The sequence below is a fragment of the Pleurodeles waltl genome, chromosome 3_1 (genome assembly GCF_031143425.1).
Source record: "Pleurodeles waltl isolate 20211129_DDA chromosome 3_1, aPleWal1.hap1.20221129, whole genome shotgun sequence".
In the NCBI taxonomy this organism is placed as follows: Eukaryota; Metazoa; Chordata; class Amphibia; order Caudata; family Salamandridae; genus Pleurodeles; species Pleurodeles waltl.
Genome location: NC_090440.1, coordinates 806,304,876 through 806,326,187, shown reverse-complemented (window position 1 = coordinate 806,326,187; position 21,312 = coordinate 806,304,876). Strand labels below are relative to the sequence as shown.

The following is a 21,312-nucleotide window of genomic DNA, read 5'->3' as shown; positions in this document are numbered from 1 at the left end:
AACTGATAATAATGCAATATGATTATAATTTTTTTTTTTAATGGGAGTAAGGGGTGGACTGGGCTGAAGGGAGTGGGCCGGAGGCGGACTATAGGAGGGGTTTTGTTTGGCCGTGTCGGGCCGGCCAAACAGACATGTGCACTTTGCATGTTCTCTTCCCAGCTGTATTGCACAGTTGAGTGGAGAACATGCAGAGGCTCCCATTCCAGTTCTGAGTGGCAAAGCAGGCCGCTCAGACCAATCATGACACTGCTGTCATGCTGGTGACAGCAGCATCGTGATTGGTTGGAAGCCTGTGTGTAGCCGGGAAGATGACGAGAATGGAGGGGAGACAAACGCGTCTCCCCCAAAGGTAAGTGTTTTTTTTTTTTAACGTTTTTTTTTTTTTCACCCTGCCCCAACGAGTCCCACCAGCCCCATTGAGTGGCAGCCGCCACTGGTATTATCCTGTTTTTAATTTGTACAAAAATAAGTGCCTGGTCCAAAACTTGCTGAGAAGCCCATCACCAACAGTGGTGACTGCTATGATATCTGAATACCAAGGCTGCCTAGTCTTGTCTCCCTTTTCACCTCTTCCCTACCTCCCTCTTGCTCTGGGTCCAAGTTTGATGATGAAAAATTGGTGCCGGTCCCCAAAAATGAGTTTTGGTGTCCTCCACCCAAAATCACAGGTATAACTAAGACCTGACCTTATTCTCAGGTGAAGAAGATATTGTCATACTTTTGTCTCCTGATGTAACTCTCATTAGGATGCAGATGAAGGGTGCACTCACTTTTGAATGACAGCAAGAGCATCTAGGTTAGGCACTAACCAATTTGTATTCCAATGTGATCCTACATATTTTCAGTTTTTTAGGACAACTGTTTGCATGTTTTGTGCATGATGTGATACCTAACTTTTCAGAAAGATGTCCTAAAACTCAGCTGCAAGCTAGCAAATGAATCTCCAGAGAAAGGCGCACACACTCAGCTGCATACTACCACCGCAAACTTTGCAATCTTGATAATGTTCCAGAAAAAAGTGTGTAAACCATCTAAGAGTAAACCTACTTTTGACCGTAGTTCTGGATTCAGGATATGTACCAGGCTTTTATTATATCCAATTATGACTAATTTACGTGCAAGTAGAACAAAAAATCTAAAATGGACGTGGTTTAAGGATTCAGGAAAAACGTCCCTAATTAATGATAAACAAGTCTAAACCCATCTCAAATTTCATGAACAATCACCTTTTCATTGAGGTGGTAGGCAAAGCACTGGAGGTTCCTAAAGATAAAGGCAGGCTTCACACATCACTCATTAATCAACAAGTAGTAAGCAGTAAGTAAAAGGATTAGAAATTTCAGATGAGACACAAAAATAGTGCCTCTGCTGTGGAAGTGCATATTCCAACATCAACTTCATTATATGAAAAACAAATATGTCCTCATTGCCAGTTTTAGCAAAGGATATTTCCATCAGCGAATGTGCATGATGAATCAAACTCTATCAGAGGGGGCCTAGGCAGGTGTATGTTTTTAACAAATGTCAAGGATCTCTGATGGCAGGAGTTCACAAAATATATCACTTTCCTTCTTTTATTGAAAACGATGAGGAAATAGTGGCAAAAACCATCTTCATGTTCCACTGGATACCGTAGGTGAATGTTAAAAGCTTGCCTTGGCGCTGTGTGATTGCATAAAAAGCACTTAGTGCATATTTAGCAATCCTAATAGAAGTTCTTTGCCCATTGCCAAATGACCATTTGATGTTTTTTGCGGAAAACACAATTTGTCACGGTTCCTAGATGGGCAATCTACAACTCAGTAGCCCAATGCTTTCAGATTTAAGTGCTTGCTATTTTATTTCTCGAGACCTTTAGGGGCCATAATAAATAGAGTGTCAAAACACAGTGCAGTTAAAACACTTGGTCCATTTATCCTTCTCACACTTAGTTTTTTCTTTTACCTTCTATGCAGATCTTGCCCCTCGTCCAGCTTTTCATTTTCGTCTTTGAAAGTTCCATAGTTCATCACTTAAGCAGAACCTTGTGTGGGCGAGAACTAAAGAATTCAACGCTTCTTACCAAAGACAACCAGGTGAAGGTCCCAATGAATTGGAGTACACAAACATATCACACTAAGCACTAAATGAAACGTCTCAATTTAACAAACACTATATTGTGGAGAATGTGTGGTTGGCAGAGTGTTATTTTGTTGTGATCCTATGTGGGGAGCATTTTGGTGTCACGCAGGAGTAACCAAAAAGGGGTGCTCCTTTTGTATTGTTTGCAGTCCCTAGAAGCATGATGCAGGAAGTTGTGAAAGCTGTCAGAGCACCTAATGTAATTCTTATTAGCTGGTAGTTCTAATTTGACAGCAGGTTGTGTGGTATGGTTCAGGGTTTCTGTTATGCTAGCAACAGGAGAAATGGTTATAGATGTACTTGAAAAGTGTGTTAGAGGTGGTCCAGTAGGGAGACACACAACACCCAGCACCAAACCTACCAGAGGGACAGCAGCTTGTTATTTGAGTGTACACAATACAAAGGGATTTTCAAAGAAGGGCCAGCAGTCCATATGGAAACAAGTGCAAGGCAAAGATGTGTCATCAGGGTAAAAATGATGCCAAATGGGCAAGAGTGGAATTTGGAGACATAAGCAGTAGCAATGTAACTTTTTACAGGCATGCACACAGCCTACCGCTCTACAAATACAACTCATGAGTGAGGAATGAAGTGGAGGAGCAATCAAGGTTGGCGACCTGAATAAAAACTTTATGATAATTAAAAAGCCCAAGTTCCATCTCCCTCTGATAGGCAGAAAGGGGCCAACATTTTCGGCAGGAGTGTGTACCCTAAGCCAGTTTTATGAGTTTAAAGGCTGGCAAAGGTCGACGATCCCTGGCCGGGCCATGGCTCAGATTCAAGCCAGACTGCCACCCTGTAATGTGAAGGTGAGAAACAAAGCACTTGATAGGTTGCTGACCTCACAGCACAAAAATGAATCAACCTGCACTTTATTTCCCCTCTGTGCCCAACACTCCATTATAGTCCAGTACATTTTCTTAAATACCAGGGACTGTTCCTCTTTCTAGCTTATATGATGAACAATCCTCCAGGCCTTCTAGAATATCCTTCCAGACAACTTCCACTTTTAATATTAGTAGACAATTATATTTCATGTTAAAAAGAGAATATGGTGAGAGGCGTGTTACCACGCTGGCATTGTTTGATCTTTGAGGTTATGAGCAGTGCATGACAGCAAAGGTCAAAATGCATTAAAAAAGTATGGGAACTGTGATGCTGCATGCAGTAGAGGCAGAGTCACTGAGCATGGCGGTGGGGTCAAAGGTTTGGCATTCTGTAAGTTTTTTTGGTCTTTCATCGGTAGGTAGCTACATATACAATAACATGCAGCTTAAATTAAATATAAATAAAAGAAAGTTGTTACTCATTGGGAAATGCACTATAGTGCATTATAAAACCTGTATCAGTTAATGCACTTCAGAGGTCTGTGTGCAACCAGAGAGCCACAGAATTAAGTCTTGGTTGCTGCAAGGGAGAAAAGTGACTTGTATCACAGCCTGTGACAGAAAGCACTGTTAATAAGTAATTCATTTTTATAAACTTGCATTACACTCAGTATAAGATATACTGCTATAAAATGTGCAAAATTTTTAAGATAAAATGGTTCATCTAAAATATAGATTTTAGTACTATTCAGAGTACATAGTGCAATTTTTTTAGATTACTGCCCCTTCAACACCTCCTGGTGTAATAAGCGCAATATAAATACATTTACAATTAAAAGCACGCACTTCACAGCCCAGTTGTTAACTCTACACTGTACTACCACTCAAAAAGAATACATTTTTTTCATCAGAAAGCTTCAAGTGATTAGGTCAATTAAAGCCAGTACGGGGCCCCAAGCATCCTTTACATTTGCAGATGAACTCGCAGCTCATATTTGCATTTCTTTCAGGCAAGTAGAGACCAAGGCAGGAAGACTTCTTTAGCTGTCTGCCCGACTTCGGTTTCACCACACAGGAGACTCACTGAATAATACTTCAGGTGAAGCAGTTAAACTGTTGGAATTAACCATCCCGGGACGGTTGTCTTTTAACAAAATGTAGGGAAACGGTGTTTCATAAATCATAAAATTATGGACACGTTGTGCTCTTGCGATCCCGCTCACTTAGACCACTGTATGACGAGGATGCAAGTTATAGTTAGTTCACTAAACTATAACTCGAGAATTTCAGTGTTTTTTGTTTTTTAACAGGCATCTTTTTTAAAAGTGGTAGCACACTCATGGAAAATATTTTTAAAAATCATAGTTGGTTCTGAACCTGAGCACCTCGACATGAAAGTGCATGATATGGTACTTATTTGCTTGATGACATCACAGGTCCGGCGGAGTTTGTCTCTTTTTTTTGGGATTTCAAATAGCAAGGCCATTGACCCTTGAACTCATGGTGGTGCTCCATTACGGTAAAACTAGACAATAGTATTGGGTGCCATCACATGGGGGGAGGGTTACCAAACTGCCTCCCAAAACACTATGGGGGTCATTGACCGCCAGGGCCAACGACCGCGGAAGCACCGCCAACAGGCTGGCGGTGCTTCTGGGGCCATTCTGACCGCAGCGGTAAAGCCGCGGTCAGAAAAAGGAAACCGGCGGTTTCCCGCCGGTTTCCCGCTGGCCCAGGGAATCCTCCACGGCGGCGCTGCAAGCAGCGCCGCCATGGGGATTCCGACCCCCTTCCCGCCACCCTGTTTCTGGCGGTTTTTACCGCCAGAAACAGGATGGCGGGAACGGGTGTCGTGGGGCCCCTGGGGGCCCCTGTAGTGCCCATGCCCCTAACAGGGCCCCATTAAGATTTTCAGTGTCTGCTTGGCAGACACTGAAAATCGCGACGGGTGCAACTGCACCCGTCGCACACCAGCAACTCCGCCGGCTCCATTCGGAGCCGGCTTCATCGTTGCTGGTGCTTTCCCGCTGGGCGGGCGGGCGGCCTTTTGGCGGTCGCCCGCCAGCCCAGCGGGAAAGTCAGAATGCGGTCTTCTGGCGGTGACCGCATGGCGGGCGGCGGTCAGAATGACCGCCTATGTGTGGTCATATTACCAGGCAAGGCAAAATGTCACTTATAGTGCCAGAAAACACTGCACTGTTACTGGCTCCACTCCAAATGTCAGGTTATTTGTGCCGGCTACAAGGACACCGTTTGAAGGTACTGTGCAAATAGCTGGTACCAAAAAAAGACGTATTTTTGCGGGATCAAAGACCAGTCGATTTCAGTGGTTTGGAAAAAGTAGCAAGAATAAGGGGCCCCTACTTACGCTGGTTGGATATACAAGATAGCTGTAATTGTAGCTCCGGGGCCACACATACCCCTGGCCCCCGGCACCACTGCACCACTGCACCGAGATCCATAAAGAAAGCTATGATCCTGGAAACTTACCAAAGATGAGACAATAAGCTTCACCCTGAAGGGAATGGGGAGTGCATGCGTTCATTCATAGCCTTGGGTACACCTCAAGGTCACTGCATTATCATGACCTTGGTAAATGTGATAGTTTCCCTTATGATTGGAACGTAACAATATAGCACTTTTAAAAACACGCTATTGAGGGAGATGGTTTCCTAATCAATCTGTGCAGCTTCTATTGATCAGTGCATCAGATACAACTGGCCCTGGCCTTTCTTCATCACTCGGAAATGTTTTAGAGGTTTATGTACCCACGACTTAAAGGCACTTCGCGTTCACAAGAAGCCTGCACACTCACAAAACGGGAACTATTAAGACATTACGGAAACATTTGATTTCTGGCCTCCTTTGTTGAGGAAAATGCACATTCATCACGACATTATACGCGGCCTATTTGCATGCTGAGCTGTCAGACCGTGCACTTTCCATCAAAGAGATAGCATCCCTTTTCATAAACCCATTTGGGGCCCCTTTTAGCGTTATCTAAAAATCATATCTACGTGGTAATCCTTTTAATGTGCTCTTGACTTTTAGAAAACAGCTTTATGTTCCTTCAGGAAATGTTTTAAACCATTACCCGGTAATTACTATTCGTCCATGAAAACAGTACGTGATCTCTCGTGATGTATAATCAGTGTGCTGGCTTAAGCCATGCGAGACTGCAGGCCACTTAAATGTGGGGGGGGGGAAATAACCCCGAGCAACAATGATTCTCAGCGCCAACGGAACACCGAGGGTACATTAGAAATAATGAAGAAAAAAATAGTCCCAAGTGTCACTGCAAAACGCAGCCCTCCTCACTTTAAATCCGGACCGCCCCTGTACACTTCAGTTGACAATAACACAGCCCGCATTCCTTACCACAGGGCACATCCAATGCATGGCACAAAATGGCTGAAAACGCCTCGCCGCCATTATCAGCAACGACGTAATAACCGGTTTGCTCGGAGTTCAATTTTCCAGTGGCTGATTTACAAGGAACTTTTGATAGTTTGGTCCAACTTATTTAGTGTGCTTCATTTGATGTTTTGTGTAGGCCCTCAGCTCTTCCAGCATATAATCACCCCCTTTAGGTTAGTGCCATTTGTGTTTCCCAGTTGAAAGCTTTCTGAGCTTTGCAAAAGCATCCCTCCCTAGGTCTTCGGATGGGCCGCCCTCGCGCTGGCTAAGCTTGCCTTTGAAAGAGTATTTATCCTGTAGCTCCAGAACAGAAGCGTGACTTGGTATAACGACGAGTAAGTGGTGGGTTGAGACATTAGGGAGGAGCGAAATAGTGACACATAGGGTCAGATTTAGTGCATTTTTCTGCCAGGCACTGCAAGAGCAGAGGGCTAAAAGAAATGACCGTCTGTGTTGGAAATAAAAATGCTGGAAAATGGAGAATAGAGGTCGTATGGCGCACTATGAGGACAGCCCAGCTCGAAAGATTTTCATATTTACTATGCAAAAGTCTTAACTTTGACTACAACATATTAGTACATATTTATTATCCTTTTTACTTATCATTTTGTTAAAACATATTTTTTAGGGCTGTGACATAACTTGGTCCTGATCCTTAGGTGGAAATTAGCTTTTCACGTAGAACAAAGGTGCAGTGCTAGGATCTTTACAGAGCAGGTGCTGAGTGTAGGTATAAAACATGTTAGGAACATGGGGGATTCTTCACCGGGTACAGTGTGGAAGATTATTTCACAATTTAATAAGGGAGCATGCTTGGTTGAAAGGTGTTAATACAGCAACAAATTAGTTGGAAGGCAATGGGGAGCTGAACACAAGGAGAGGGGTGCAATGGTAACCAAAGACAGAGATAGGGCAAGCAGGCTCAGCACATCCAGTGCGGATTCGGACATTGTCGGCCAAAGACTGTTTTCTGCTCTTTGGTGCTGGAGTAGGGTGGAAAGCTATCAATCCACACCAGGATGCTGCTCCAGATCTGTGAGGTATAATGTGATGCAAGCAGACACGTTGAGCCCGTGGGGCTCTTGGAGCGTGGATGTGATCTTGTCAAATTTCCAGAATCTTTTAATCAGGCAAGCTACAGCGGGACAATTATCGAGAATGGGATAAGGATAAGGTGAGATTTAGACACAACGGTCAGCATGGTGTTACATCTGCGGGCACACAGTATGTAGACTAGTCGGCACATGCATACAGTGATGGTCTATGCATATCTGTTGACAAATTCAATATTGGGATTAATATATACTGTCAGTGAGGCTCTTCAATTCCTTAATTACCACCATATGCCGTATTGCATATTTAACCATTTTAATTCATAATCTTCTTAGTAAGAACTTTTCGGCAATATACTGAAAACTGCGCTTTACTTTTACTGACTCCGTCCTTGTTGTTTTGGAGCCTGATTTATCGCCACATTAATTCCCATAATTCAATCCTACAGCCACAAAGATAATGACATTTTGTTTTCTTATTGTCACTAAAGTTGGCCGACATGTTGCGTCTTTTACAGCTATGGCAACCGGGCACAATGAGGGGCGCATCACAGTTCTTCGGTAGAAAGAATACTTCGTGCTGGGCCATTATTCATACCAAGCTGCAACTTGCTAGATCTAGCAACGAGAGGATTCATTCTAAGCTAGGGAGCATTGCAGAAGCATCATGAATTTAAGGAGAAACTCAACCAAATCAATAAATTATGAGCCCGCCATCAGTTTGAAAGCACAAGACAATGGAGCAATTTATGCAGGGAGTTGATTGTTCAGTCCCCGCGATTTCTAACTCATGAATAACAAAACTGACGGGCATTTCAGTGATCGAATGCTACTATATTAAAGGAATACTTCTGACAGTTTTCATGCAACTCAATACATATTCAAAAGCCTGAAATCAATGGGCGAAAGGGTGACACAGACTTAGTACCTGACGGTTTTCACTATCTATTTCACTCCTTTGGCACATCAAGCAAACAGAATTATGCATCACTGCTTATTTTAGGCATTATAATTGTCTTTCATGATTTATCATTAACAAGGCCATTTGAAAGTCAAATCTAAATCCAAGTGTGTGCTCTGTGGAATCTTATGCCTTTGGAGGCAAGTCACATCCCACTGCCAACCTGCGTTTTATGAAGCATTAAAAATCCACGTATTGTGCCTTGAAATCTCGTGGCCACAAACTGGGCAAGGAAGTGCAAAGAAAAGCAAGACCCAAAGACAAAAATGGGATGGTATTTGACACAGGAAAGGTGAATTCAAATATGGATGCTGACGCCCTTAGACAGGGCTTTTTCTAATTTTTCATCCACGTCATCTGTTTTTTGATATTGAGTGAAAAGTATAGCCCACAAGCGTGGTATCAAGGCATAATTACCCAGTTGCCTTACCACCCCCAAAGAGTTCCCACTGCCAGCATTTCTGATCTCGCCCTCTTCTGCTGACACATCCGTCACTCGCATGCCAGCCCCAACCCGCTGTCTAAGCCTCACTCCAGCATCCTTCCCCTTTCCAATGTAAACCATGGCCTGCAATGCGCATCCATATCACCCTTTTCTCTCGGTTTACTTCAGCACTACCCACTGTCAACCCCTCCTCAAGTACAGAATTTGTCTTTTTCGCTAGGTTGACATTATAGACGGCCCACACGTAGATGAATACATTTGGAAGCTGGCAACTGTATTTTGTTTCCCACAGCTCTGGAAGAAAGTAACGAGTATCTTATAAGGGTATTTCCTTTCTCATTCACATTTTGGTCTTTGATGCAGCAGTCATTGGAAGGCTTAGAGTCTGCCTATTTTGTACAATATGACTACTGGTATTGGCAGTGAAGTTCACATTTTTCAGCTGAGAACAGCATGCTTACAAATGTATTTTGTTTGTGGCACATCAGTTACAGAAAAGTGACATAGGAACAATAAGGAAGCTGTTGTCTAAGAGGAGTATACCAGGAGCCTTTGATTGCTGCTCATCTGTCTGAGTCACAGATTTTCAAAGGTGAAGGAGAATCAATGAGCACAAAGAGGTGCACGCCAGTTACTCTAGGAAGTTTCCCTAGCCTCAGTGCAAAAACTGGTTTGCGCTACCTTGCGATGCTTTGCACCAAGGGGACATTACTGAGGTGGGTAACCCATAGGTTTTGACACAAGGCCCGATATTCTAAAGTAGCCAGATTGGGTTTGCATCAAAAAATAACAACTTCTTGAAGCAGGTGCAACAAAGGGGAAAAGTGTTCCTTTCTGACAAAAAAGATGCATTTCATGCTTGCTGCACTGCACAGCAGACATCAGGATCCTGTATTGGCTACACATAATTTGGACTGGAAAAGTATACTTCATGCATAAATCATATGCCTGATATCACACAGTCAACTGCACTAAGCCACAAGGCTGTGCATCCTGGGTACCAGCACAGAAGATGACAGTAGCAGCAGCACATTTGGATGGTGTGTTCTGTTGCACGAAAAATGAGTAAATCTGTGGCTGAATCGGGATGAGAAATCTAAGAGCATCTTATTGTTGATGCGATGCTTGAGAAGTCTCTGTCGCCATTCCTCACACTTTTACCAACACAGTTGCCATTCCAGAGATGGCAGAAAACGTTTTTCCTTGAAAAGTATTTCAATAGTTTTAATACTGTTATAATTTTCTTACTAATATACCTTGATTTCCGTGTTTTTATAAGTGCGGTGGTTCGTAAGCTTCTTGGAAATATTAGCAATACATACAGATGTAAATACATAAATATACAAATAATGGTGGCAGGGTAGAGCAGAACCTCTGCTAGTTGTGTGCCCGTGTCGATGGCAGGCTAGACTTTGAAAGAGAGCAGCAGAACTTGCTGTTAATTTCTTAAACTTTGACAACTCCTACCTAGGGTTTCAAACCTCAAGAGTCAGAAACCACAGTGATACCTGGGAAATTAATTTAGGATTACATTTTCAGTAGGAAAGTTCTCCTGCTTCAAGTCAATGCTATGATGAGTTTTTGTCTCACTCATATATGTAGCCGTGGAAAAGCCACTTAAAACTTAACACTGGAAAAACAAACTAAAAAAACCCTAACCAAGGACTGATACTGCATTTAACACAAAGTCGTTTCTACATTTCTTCAATATTTTGTAGCTCAGTGGGAGTTAGATATGCCATTGGCTAAAAGCTTAAACTATCGAGAAGTAGCACAGCTAGTGTGTCATGGGCCCTAGTGCCAGGAAGATAATGGGCCTCATTGCTAGAGCCTGAATTATAAAATACAGCAATTATCAGGGTTCAGTGGGCTCTTCAGGACTTTGTGACCCAGTGCCTCTGCTCCTGCTTCGCCAATGGAACCCCTGTATTGTTACATAGAATAGACCCTGCTAGGATGCAAGCATGCATTGACACCAGGAACAGGAGGCCTCCTTTTTGCACCTGGTATGGCACTGCCCACCAGTCTGGCATGGCACTACCCACCCGTCAGAGTTTTCTGGGACACTGCGGTACAGTGCCTGGCAGCGGAGTGTGGTACATTCATAGAACGGAACCCGGTTGCTTGCCTGTTGGATGATATTAAGAAGCATGAAGGCAGGAAGATGCAATTTAAATTCCTGTAATTGCTCCTACTGTTAGCGAAAATCAGGGTCACAATTACATGGATGAGACAGGCAGGTCCTAGTGGGCATAGCTGGGTAAGAGATGTTAGTGAGTGGGCTGCGGCTGAGGAAGTTCACCTTCGTAAATGTAGGCGAGATGACAGGGTGCAGATGATCTGCAGCTCTGGGAGGTGTTACTGACTAGGTTTGAGGGTGGGAGGGAGGTTCATGGGATAAATCCTCAGAGGATGAGAAGTGAGTATTCCTTGTAATGGGTGCTATGCCGCCTGTGCCCCCAGGAGGGGAGAGTATTGGGATATATTTACATGTGATACCTAATGCAATGGTCTCCGATTTGCGATAAATCATCACTACTGCATGTCAATTGGTTGGGGATGGCTGTAGTGTTTACAACTGCTTAATTGTACTGCTACTGTTTGTGGTGAAAGGCAACAAAAAGTCTATAAAAATATCTTTCCATTTGAACAATAATGGGCACTTCACTTGTAAAGTTAGATTTCCCACACATTGGACCTATTGGATGAAGTTGTTCAGACTCGTCCTTAGGTCGGAGTTGAAATGAGTTTACAATCATTCATGTATTCAGCTGCCACCAGTACACTAATATTCAAATCTTCCAGCTAATGTAGTTCCTGCTGTAGATCGACGTGTGAGAAGAAGGGACTGAATCTGGACAAATATATTTCTTGCGCTTGCTTGGTCTTGTAAGATCCTTTGAGACTTACCTTGAGTGTAAGAAGCACTTGTACCCAAGACCACTCCCAGTAAATGTATGCACAGCATGAGTGATATCCTGCTGTTTCCGAATACATGCATGATCAATCTTAGCCTCAGTGATATCAGGACAAGGGAAAGATTTAAGGAGATCAGCAATGCTGGTCCATATTGTGAGCATGCACACATTCTCACAAGAGTAAAAGGATGCCCCATTTGTGCCAGCCTCCTATCATTCACATTGGACTGATAAATGGTAGTATTTGCTGTATACCACACCCCTATGCCAGGCAGGAAAGGTGACCTGCTCAAATAGTAATGTGGCAACAGAATAGGTATCATTTCCATTGAATTTATTTATGTAATCATTCATATCTATACAAATGAATCATTACATTAACTAGGGTTTCAGACCACTTCACAGACTAGAAAACATAGGTTAGCATAAACTGAAGATAGCATATTCGAAGAAAGCAGGGTTCATGAAAGGCATAACCAGCTATTTTACTGTTCCACCATTCAACAAGTCACCGTAGTATTTATTCAGATTTCATGCATGCATGGAAAAGGGCTACAAGCTAGCACAGAGCTGGTAAATGGTTATTTATGACTGTCCTGTTCGTCTACAAGGTGGATAGGATGGGAGGAAGTTCCACATTTTGTTCGTTTTGGCTGAGAAGAAGCATTTCAATGTAGATAATTTCTTTTATCTGGCAACTTTAAATCGTAGAGACGATTTCCTTGCGAGAACTTTATTTCTGCCAGAGATGACTAGCTTGTTCCAGTAAAAAAAGCTCCTCAAGTGTTTTGCTGTTGCTATCTGTGTCCTCACTCATTCACAACATTTCTCTCAAAGGTGACCTTGCAATTTATGTATGACAATTTGTGAGGGAAGGTAGCAAAACATAACAATGCCAATCTCAGACACTGGCTCAGCCACCAACACAATACAAACAGTCCTAAGGTCCTGAGAAGTGAGACCTACTCCTTTCCATACATACAGAGCTGTGAAAAGAAGCAGTTTCCCCCAACACTCCTATCTAATATGTGATGTAGATTAGCAAAATACTTTGCACCTACTTACATTGTTTCGCCCTTCAGCAATGTTTCTGTAAGAGTATCATATAGCACAGGCAAAATAATGTCTGTTAACACTGCTTCTAAAAATTCTCAGCTAGTGAGGAATAGCATTTAAAGAAGGCCAAGGATCTTGCACCTTTTGTTAGTGATTTAGTTGGACAATTTAATAAAGTACTTTAAAGGCTTTCAAAACTTACAATATCCTCTCACTCATGTTGCTCTCATTTAAGCTATTGTGGGCTGGCTTTATTGGAGTTCTGATTCTTTCGTGAGTTACCTTTATCTTTTCATCATAACCTCCCCCTATGATATAAAGTCCATAATTAGCATTGAAACTTTCAACCAATACTGCTGTTGCAATGGTGGAAAAATTGACTTATCACTTCATGTCAAGGTGGCCTTTGTATTTACCAAGAAAACTATTTTTGAATATTGAGAACTAAGAACTCTGATCTGGTGTACAACGTAGAGGAACTGCAAGATCTTGGAATGGTTAAACTGGAGAGCCTGTTTCATCTGGCAAAAGGTAGCAAAATCAAAGAAAGCATTTAGTACACAATTGAATTTAATTATTTTTGTTCCCTCATTGTCCACGTAATCATTTAGTAATTCATCGGCGTGGTCCTTATGTTTACAAGTTTTTCCTTAGAGGACCCTGGTTCCTGGGACTGTCAATATTTTTTGTTTTGGTAATTACCTTCCCATCCCTTTCACTTGCATCTACCCCTAACATCTCATCAGCAGTTAAAATAATCAATAATGAGTTACAAATTCCCCATTGCTGTGTCTCATGAACTATCCTTTTGGAACAGTCCCACCTAAACCTTGTCGGTTGTCAACCACTTCTTCTGATATTCCAGTCTAAATGAATAAATCTTCCTGAGTTACTACTTCACACTTTAATAGCATTGTTTGCACCACCACATGTGTCACTGCACTCAATGTTGTACTTTGTGACATGTGTAGGACTATAGTACCATTGTGAGATGCAGACTTTCAGCTCACAGCAGTGAAAATAACCAAATCAACCACTGATATGTTATCTAGAACAAGTTGTGTTTAAATGGTGTTTTAGTGATTGATGTAGTATTTGTGTTGCCACCACATGTGTTGCTGCCAGCACTGAGGTGTGCCCAATTTTGGTATCTAAAGAGCATCTACCTATAGTTTCAGCAGCATTGTAATATCCACCATATTGCACAATTCCCCAAATCAGAAATACTAGAATGAGATACTGTTAAATTCACTGTGATTGTGAATATAGGAGTGCATACAAGCTCCTACTCATTCTCCGGAAAATGGTTCACTGTTTATTTTACACTTATGTAAGGGATTGCCCAATAAATGGATCAAGCATCCACATCATTTACAAATGTGCCTCTCGCAGACATATAGTTCACCCTGATATTCTTACATTTAAAAGTTTTAAGCCACATCTTTTGGTGAAATATGTGTGACTTCTTGCAGTGCTGCTTATTCTATGGCAATTTCTCTCTTTTTATTTAAATTATTGGGCTGATTCACCAAGGTAAATTACTAGAGAAGTTTCGTTTTTATTACACCTGCAGTGAATCCACAAAGAGATTCTGATTATTGGAAGGCTTGTATGGATTTATGAGTGTGTATCTCTCCACCATGTGCGTGAACAAAATTGCAATTGTAAGCCCCACGCATGGGGTGGGGCGGAGGAAGGCATTCCAATACCTGGTTTGCCATGGAAGTTTGGAAATGCCAACAGCCAGATATGTGGGTATTCCCAAACTACTCCTTGCTCCCTTTCCACCCTGGAAAGCAAAGGGCAGGAGTAACAGATCACCCTAACTGCTGACCATTAATAAACCATTCATTCAGGCCTTCAAGATTAACCTATCAATCCTACCGATTTGCTTTCAGTAAACAGCCCCTTGTGCACTGTGCATCCTTTGGAGACCTCTGGCTACGGATTTGCAGATTTTGTAGAGCGAGATGGTGACAATGCTTTCTGTATCCACGTTGCCACCGTTTGTAACTCCATCCTGAAAGCCATCATGCAGATGCAGAGCCATTTAATGCTTAACGAATGAACTGGCTCTTGCTCAAATAAACCGAAGTTTGTTTTTTGATTGTCAATGATCCTTTTACTTGATGTATCTGATAGCACCAAGTAACTACAAACAGATTATTTGATTTATTTAAGAATTTTCTATGGTGCCCCGTCACTCAGGCGTATGTGGGTGCTGTACATATAGAAAAACAGGTTACACGTACCAATAGCAGTAACAATAATAACGATTTAAAAACAGAGAGCACAACTCAAAGAAGTATCAGGGATGTGGAATTAACCGCCAGGGAAAAACAGACGTTTTCATGTGAATAGGAGAGGAAAGGTACCACAAGTGTATATCAGACAAAGTCAGCATTGGGGCCAAATATTCATTGTGAAGGTTTAGTTGTTCGCAGAAAGACATAATGAGTGCTCTACAGAAGCAGGCAGGTGTAGGTGAGTTCTTGAAAATCGCTTACTACATAACACTGTCTGAGAAAAGATTCTCCCATTTAAAAAAACGCTCCTAAATACAGAAGCGCCTATCCTTATCTGTGCCTCGTGCACTTTTTCAGACTTCTACATACGCGCTCACAACTTGGCACAGACTGCTGTAAATTGGCTAATTGGTGGAGTACCACGAATCACCTCAAAAGTCTGGAACAGTTTGATTCATTATGTAAACCTCTATCCTGCCCAACTTTAGGAGGTCCAGGCTTTCATTTTAGCCTGACGTTCTCTCGAGCTATCTCTTCACTTCTAATTACAATCATATACCTCAGGAGATCCGCACCTAAATTCGTTATCACCATTTTTATAACGTCATATTCTTTCTGTAATTTTTTCTAGAAATAAGAACCATGCATTTTTAAAACTTTATTTTCATCAGCTAGTTCTGACTAGCTATCTTCCGTATCTGTATTTTGGTCTAAACCTTTTTTCCCAGCAAACTTAATGGGATGTTTGAGAAGTCTAAAATATGTAATTAAATAACAACCACATCTAGTAAGACATGAGACATGACTACTGACTTGAGGAATCCATATGTATTTCAGTCCTCTACATCTGTATTGAATCACCTACTGCTGTTTATAATTGAGGAATATAATTCCCCTAATATTAGTCACCTGCTGGTCATGGTTGTCAACAAGCCACAGTGATTAATTAGATGGAACAGTCTATTATCAAAATATCTGATGCTGCACTGGACCAGAAAAGTAGCCACTTGAAACTACATCAACGTGAAGCAGAAATATACCTCTTTTGTATAGACAAAACGCACTGGTTTGCACCCAATAAACGCATTATACTCTCATGGTACAATCTGCTAAAAGTTGTACTTTTCTTTAAAAAAACAAAAGGATGCAACTGACCTTTTTTACTGAAGCATCTGGGTCACATGTTGCAAATTATGCAGGCACCTTCATCCCTAAAAAGGAACAATATACTTAGGCCATTATTTTTGACATTTTTCACGAATGTCCAAGTTTATTGAAATTATCTGTGTGCATAATTAGAAATTCGATCAGAATGTCCTAAAACTGAAACATTCAAGGAGTGTTTCTTTCAGCAAAAATGTCAATTCTCATTTATTTCCGACATACTCCAGTGTCAAAAATTCATGGGCCAGCCTGTTTCTGCCAAATAGACTGGCAAGTACTTTGCACGATGAAATGGTATTTGGTGACCTAATATTTACTTTCAGTTACCATTCACCCATTGTTGCACTATTGTTGCTACTGCTACGAATGCAAGGTTGTGAGGGGACTTCACGTTACTGGTTCATAACACTTTTGTAGCACATCTGTTTCTCGGTTTGTTGTAAAAGGGAACATTCTGATAAGTCATCTATTTAAAATTTCGACACTTAAAGGTAGTGGACTCTGTAAATCGTGGGTGGAAAACTAATTTGCCCTTTTCCATTTAAACACCTCAAGTAAAAATTTGGAAGACTGGTAACTGACAAATCTAATTAGTTAGAATTTATAAAACACTGCACGTTTTAAAAAACTTAGGGCCAGATGTAGGAAGCACTTTGCGAGTCGCAAACGGCAAAATTTGCCGTTTGCGACTCGCAAATGCGTGTTTCCTATGCAGAAATGCATTTTGCGAGTCGTTACCGACTCGCAAAATGCATTTCCGAATCGCAAATAGGAAGGGGTGTTCCCTTCCTATTTGTGATTCGCAATGGTATGCAATTCCATTTGTGACCGCTTATGCGGTCGCAAATGGAGTCGCAGTTACCATCCACTTGAAGTGGATGGTAACCCATTCGCAAACGGGAAGGGGTCCCCATGGGACCCCTTCCCCTTTGTGAATGGACCCCAAAATATTTTTTCAGGGCAGGGAGTGGTCCAATGGACCACTCCCTGCCCTGAAAAAAACGAAACAAAAGGTTTCGGATTTTTTGAAATGCAGCTCGTTTTCCCTTAGGGAAAACGGGCTACATTTAAAAAAAAAAAAAAACTGCTTTATTGAAAAGCAGGTCGCTAACATGGAGGCCTGCTGACTACAGCAGGCCTCCATGTTAGCGAGTGCCTATACTCGCTATGGGGCCGCAATTTGCGACCCACCTCATGAATATTCATGAGGTGGGTCATTGCGACCCCATAGCGAGTTGCAGTCGGTGTCTGAGACACCGTACTGCATAGCAATTTGCGAGTTGCAAATTGCGAGTCGGAAGGACTCGCAATTTGCAACTCGCAAATTGCTTCCTTCCTACATCTGGCCCTTAGTGAGCAGAAATGTAAGGCTTAAACCCCTTCTTAACTAATTGGTACATTTCTCTAAAGGTATAGACCGGCTCAGTGCTTACTTTGAGCCTGTGGCGGCCACCCGCAGTTATTTTGGGGAATTGGCACTCATTTTTCTGCAAGAGGCATTTGCCAATAGCGAGAGAAGGAAAACACACATAGAGGAAAGGCCGAGGAAGAGAAAAACGGGAAAACCCCTCACGAAAGGAGAAAGCAGGAGCCTGCAAGAGTGAGATAAAGCGGGAGAGAGTGTCTGGCAGGGGATTCAGGAGGCACGGGGTGAACTGAACGCTACACAACTTTAGCATTCGGCGCACTGGCATTTAGTTGCACCGGTCCTGAGCTGCTGATCAGAGCTTTGGACCCTGGTACTCATTTATTTACAAATTAAGCACTGGGCAGGTTACAGCAACACGAGTAAACACATTTCATCTAAACTTCCCTGGCATTAAAATAAACTATGGGTTAAATTTTATGAAAGTAGAAGGTCAAGACTCAGCTATTACACATCAGTATTGCTGAAATTTTATATGTGCATGAGCAATTCATACAAGTACTTTTTACTGCAAAGACTGCAAATTACTACTTGTACAAGCATCCATTTTCATACAAATTAATGTAAGGTTATTATGTACAAGCCAGTTCACAAAACTCCAAAGGTAGCAATCACCATTCTAGAATTGCAAAAGACTTGTTAATGATGAGAATATTTAGGCCTTTATTCAGAGCCCTCCAAGGGTGTTCACAATTGATGTAATCTACTGTGGCATTTTATATTTATTGAGAGCTAAAACTACCTCTAATTATGATTTGCCCCTTTTGAGATAGGGAATAACCCATGCAGTTTGGTGTTCTCTGGACAAACATTTGCATGCATTTACCCTTTTCCCCTTTAAAATAATCCAGGGTTGCAGACTTTAACGCAATTGATAATTACGAGGTTTGGTAAACTCCACACAACTCATAATTTTGACTCTCATATAAACAGGGCATTGCACACAGGTAATATTTATCCAGTCCACTTGTAATTAGGGCTTTGGAGGTTTATTATAGGAAGTGGGAAAAGTGATGCAGGTCTCGGATCGAATATTATATCCTAAAGGTTCCAAGGGAGAGAGACCAAGATGAAAACGAAGATTCAATGAAATACTTGGTTTCGTGGATGAACAAACTTATGGAAAGCATAGCACATGATTCACTGAATGCAGTTCAATAGATACGTTACTTCTTTACAGCCAGGGCCACTGAAATTATGTGGCAAGGGAGGAAAACATTAAGTGGGGGAATTTACTAAATTATGCAGCAACAAAAGGCGAATTATGCAGCCTATTGTATCACACTTTGAAACAGTATTACTTCACTATTTTCTCATTTTTACGTGTAAACATTGGATAGGCAAAGGTTTCACCTCATTTTATGCTGCAGTAAGTGGTAAATGCATCAAATCCATATTTATGTGGAAAACACTACAGCTGAAGACTAGCATATTTCCAAAGGCCCTGCCTGTAGGTGATATAATTTGCTCTTTTGACAGCATAGAAGGTAACCACCAACAGCAATTTGGGGCTATATCACCGGATGGCTCCTTTTGGCTCTATCGCTGTTGGTTTATAATTTAATTTTCACAAAATTTAAATCTTTACAGAGACGTCACCGGCAGCTATAAGATCCACACTCAATAGGATCACCTTAGTGTTCAGGATTTTGAGTCCATTAAGACTGTCAGTAGCTCACTGTTCCAGGGTGAGAGATTTAGAGGAATTGCTAGCTCACTAGGATGTTAGAATAACAATATTATACACGAATTGCGTTGGAAATGAGGAACATGTTATGTGCTTGCTTAAAATTTCCTAATAGGCAACAAATCAAAGCGAAGGTCATCTACACAGCTCAGTGTCATTCCTTGCAGGGATACAGGACAATGCCCACCATGACAACAAGTGTAGAACAAAGCCCAATATTCCCAAATCCTACCACTTCTAAAGCCCAGGGGGCAGCTTCAATTGCACCATCCAACAGTAACAATTAGCATCACATGGCAAAGACGTTCCAGCAACTTGATGCTTAATATAAAAAATGCAAAGGAGTGTGTAGGTCAGATAAGATGAGATGAGAGTGACTGAGTGAAGAACGAATATCAGTTACTCGTGAGGCATCGCAGAACAAAGACAAAACGTCATAACGTTATGCTTTGTTACAATATGTGTGGGAAGACGTTAATTATATTATTATAAAAGGAAATAATTATAATACATTTTAAGTAAGAATTATGCTTCATTTCTAAATGATACAAGGAAATAGTTTCGATGAATGCCAAGAGTGAGATGTGTATAGTTCCAAATTTGGAAATCTGACTATAAAGCCCCAGGTTTCAGGCCATTCTCCTATCACACAGATGGAAGAAGAAGCAAAACATGGCTTGGTCACTTACTTTCACTTTAAACATACATTTATTTATAGTGTATAAAAACATAGAAAGCTTGAATGGCTTGTGGGTGTTTTATGAAATATTTCGATTTTCTTGCATGCTAAAGATCTCTTCTCCATAACCATGAATAAACAACACCTCTTTTGCTTTCTTCTCGACTTCCTCTTTATAAAACATTTTAATCAAAACCAGCATTACCAATAGTCACAAGCTCTGTGTTGAGCCAGGAAAAGAGCCTGATTTTGTCTTCTTGAGTATTAAGGCTTGCACCACATCTTGCATACTGGTGTACGCTCACAGCTTATCTTTCTTAAGGGCAGTAACCTCCAGGGCAGGGAATAAAACAAATTAATAATACTTATGATGATGATTTTTAATTTTCATCGAGTTGTTGGATTACCTCCTTATCGGTCGTGCTTCTCATACTCGGTTGTTTTCTTTCTGGGAGTTTCATACATTTGTTGGGATCCTTCTTTAGAGCTATATTCTTGCTAATAATGTTCTCTTGCCCTGATTTAGAGTTTGGTGGTTATGAAACATCTGCCGAAAATGAGCAGATCTCCTGTCAAACCTATGCAAATATATACTCTCTGTTAAGGTGGGCGGGACAAATGTGTAAACTCTAGTAGGACACCCACTCAACCATATATTAGAAACTTTGGATTTTCTTCCTTTATAACCAGCTGTCCATTAGCCAAGCTATCAGGTGCTGATGGTCTGCTGGTCTGTACCCTTAAATGTGGATACCGCATTAGTGACTTTGGAGAGGGAACATTCACCAGACATGTCCCTGATAGGAGCTCAATATGCAAGTCAGACTTTATCTGTTCAGCAGCGATGCCATGCAAAGTCATGGGGACCACATTCAAAATATGTTGAGTGGTTCCTAAAATTTCAAGTATTCATGACAAAACTTCATCAATGCACTAGTCACTCTGCTACTCTAGCACTCCCGTTGTAGGCTGCAGGCTAGGGGACTGTTTTCAAAACAGGATAGGTTGCCATGCCCCGACCATGCACCATTGGCCCTACTCTACTCCTAGCCTCCTGGAAGGATGGCCTAGTGTCAACATCTTGCCTGGGCTGATATTGGTTTCGTGCCAGGCCTTGTGCCCATGAGCAAGCCATTCCCACAAACATCAATACCAATAAAGTGTTAGTTTTCCATCAGCTCTTGAGACCCTTTTTTTTAGTGAAGTTCTGACCGTTGTTAATGTATTGCACAATGTGGAGGTACAGTCAAATCAGGCCTCTTATGGAACTTTACGCCTACCTCTAGCTTGGAAAAGCTTGAGTATTACAT

General features: G+C 41.6%; 1 protein-coding gene across 10 annotated transcripts in view; it reads right to left on the bottom strand.

Moving 5' to 3' along the window:
* The window catches only part of LMO1 (LIM domain only 1), a 514,229-nt gene that overhangs the window by 203,831 nt on the left and 289,086 nt on the right, over positions 1–21,312 (bottom strand). For 5 of the 10 annotated variants that reach the window (XM_069223677.1, XM_069223678.1, XM_069223680.1 and 2 more), the window contains exon 2: positions 16,202–16,257. The exons of the other annotated variants lie outside the window; for them this stretch is intronic. The gene's annotated coding sequence lies outside the window, so the exon portion shown is untranslated. The remainder of the gene's footprint in view (positions 1–16,201; positions 16,258–21,312) is intronic. 10 annotated transcript variants of the gene reach the window in all.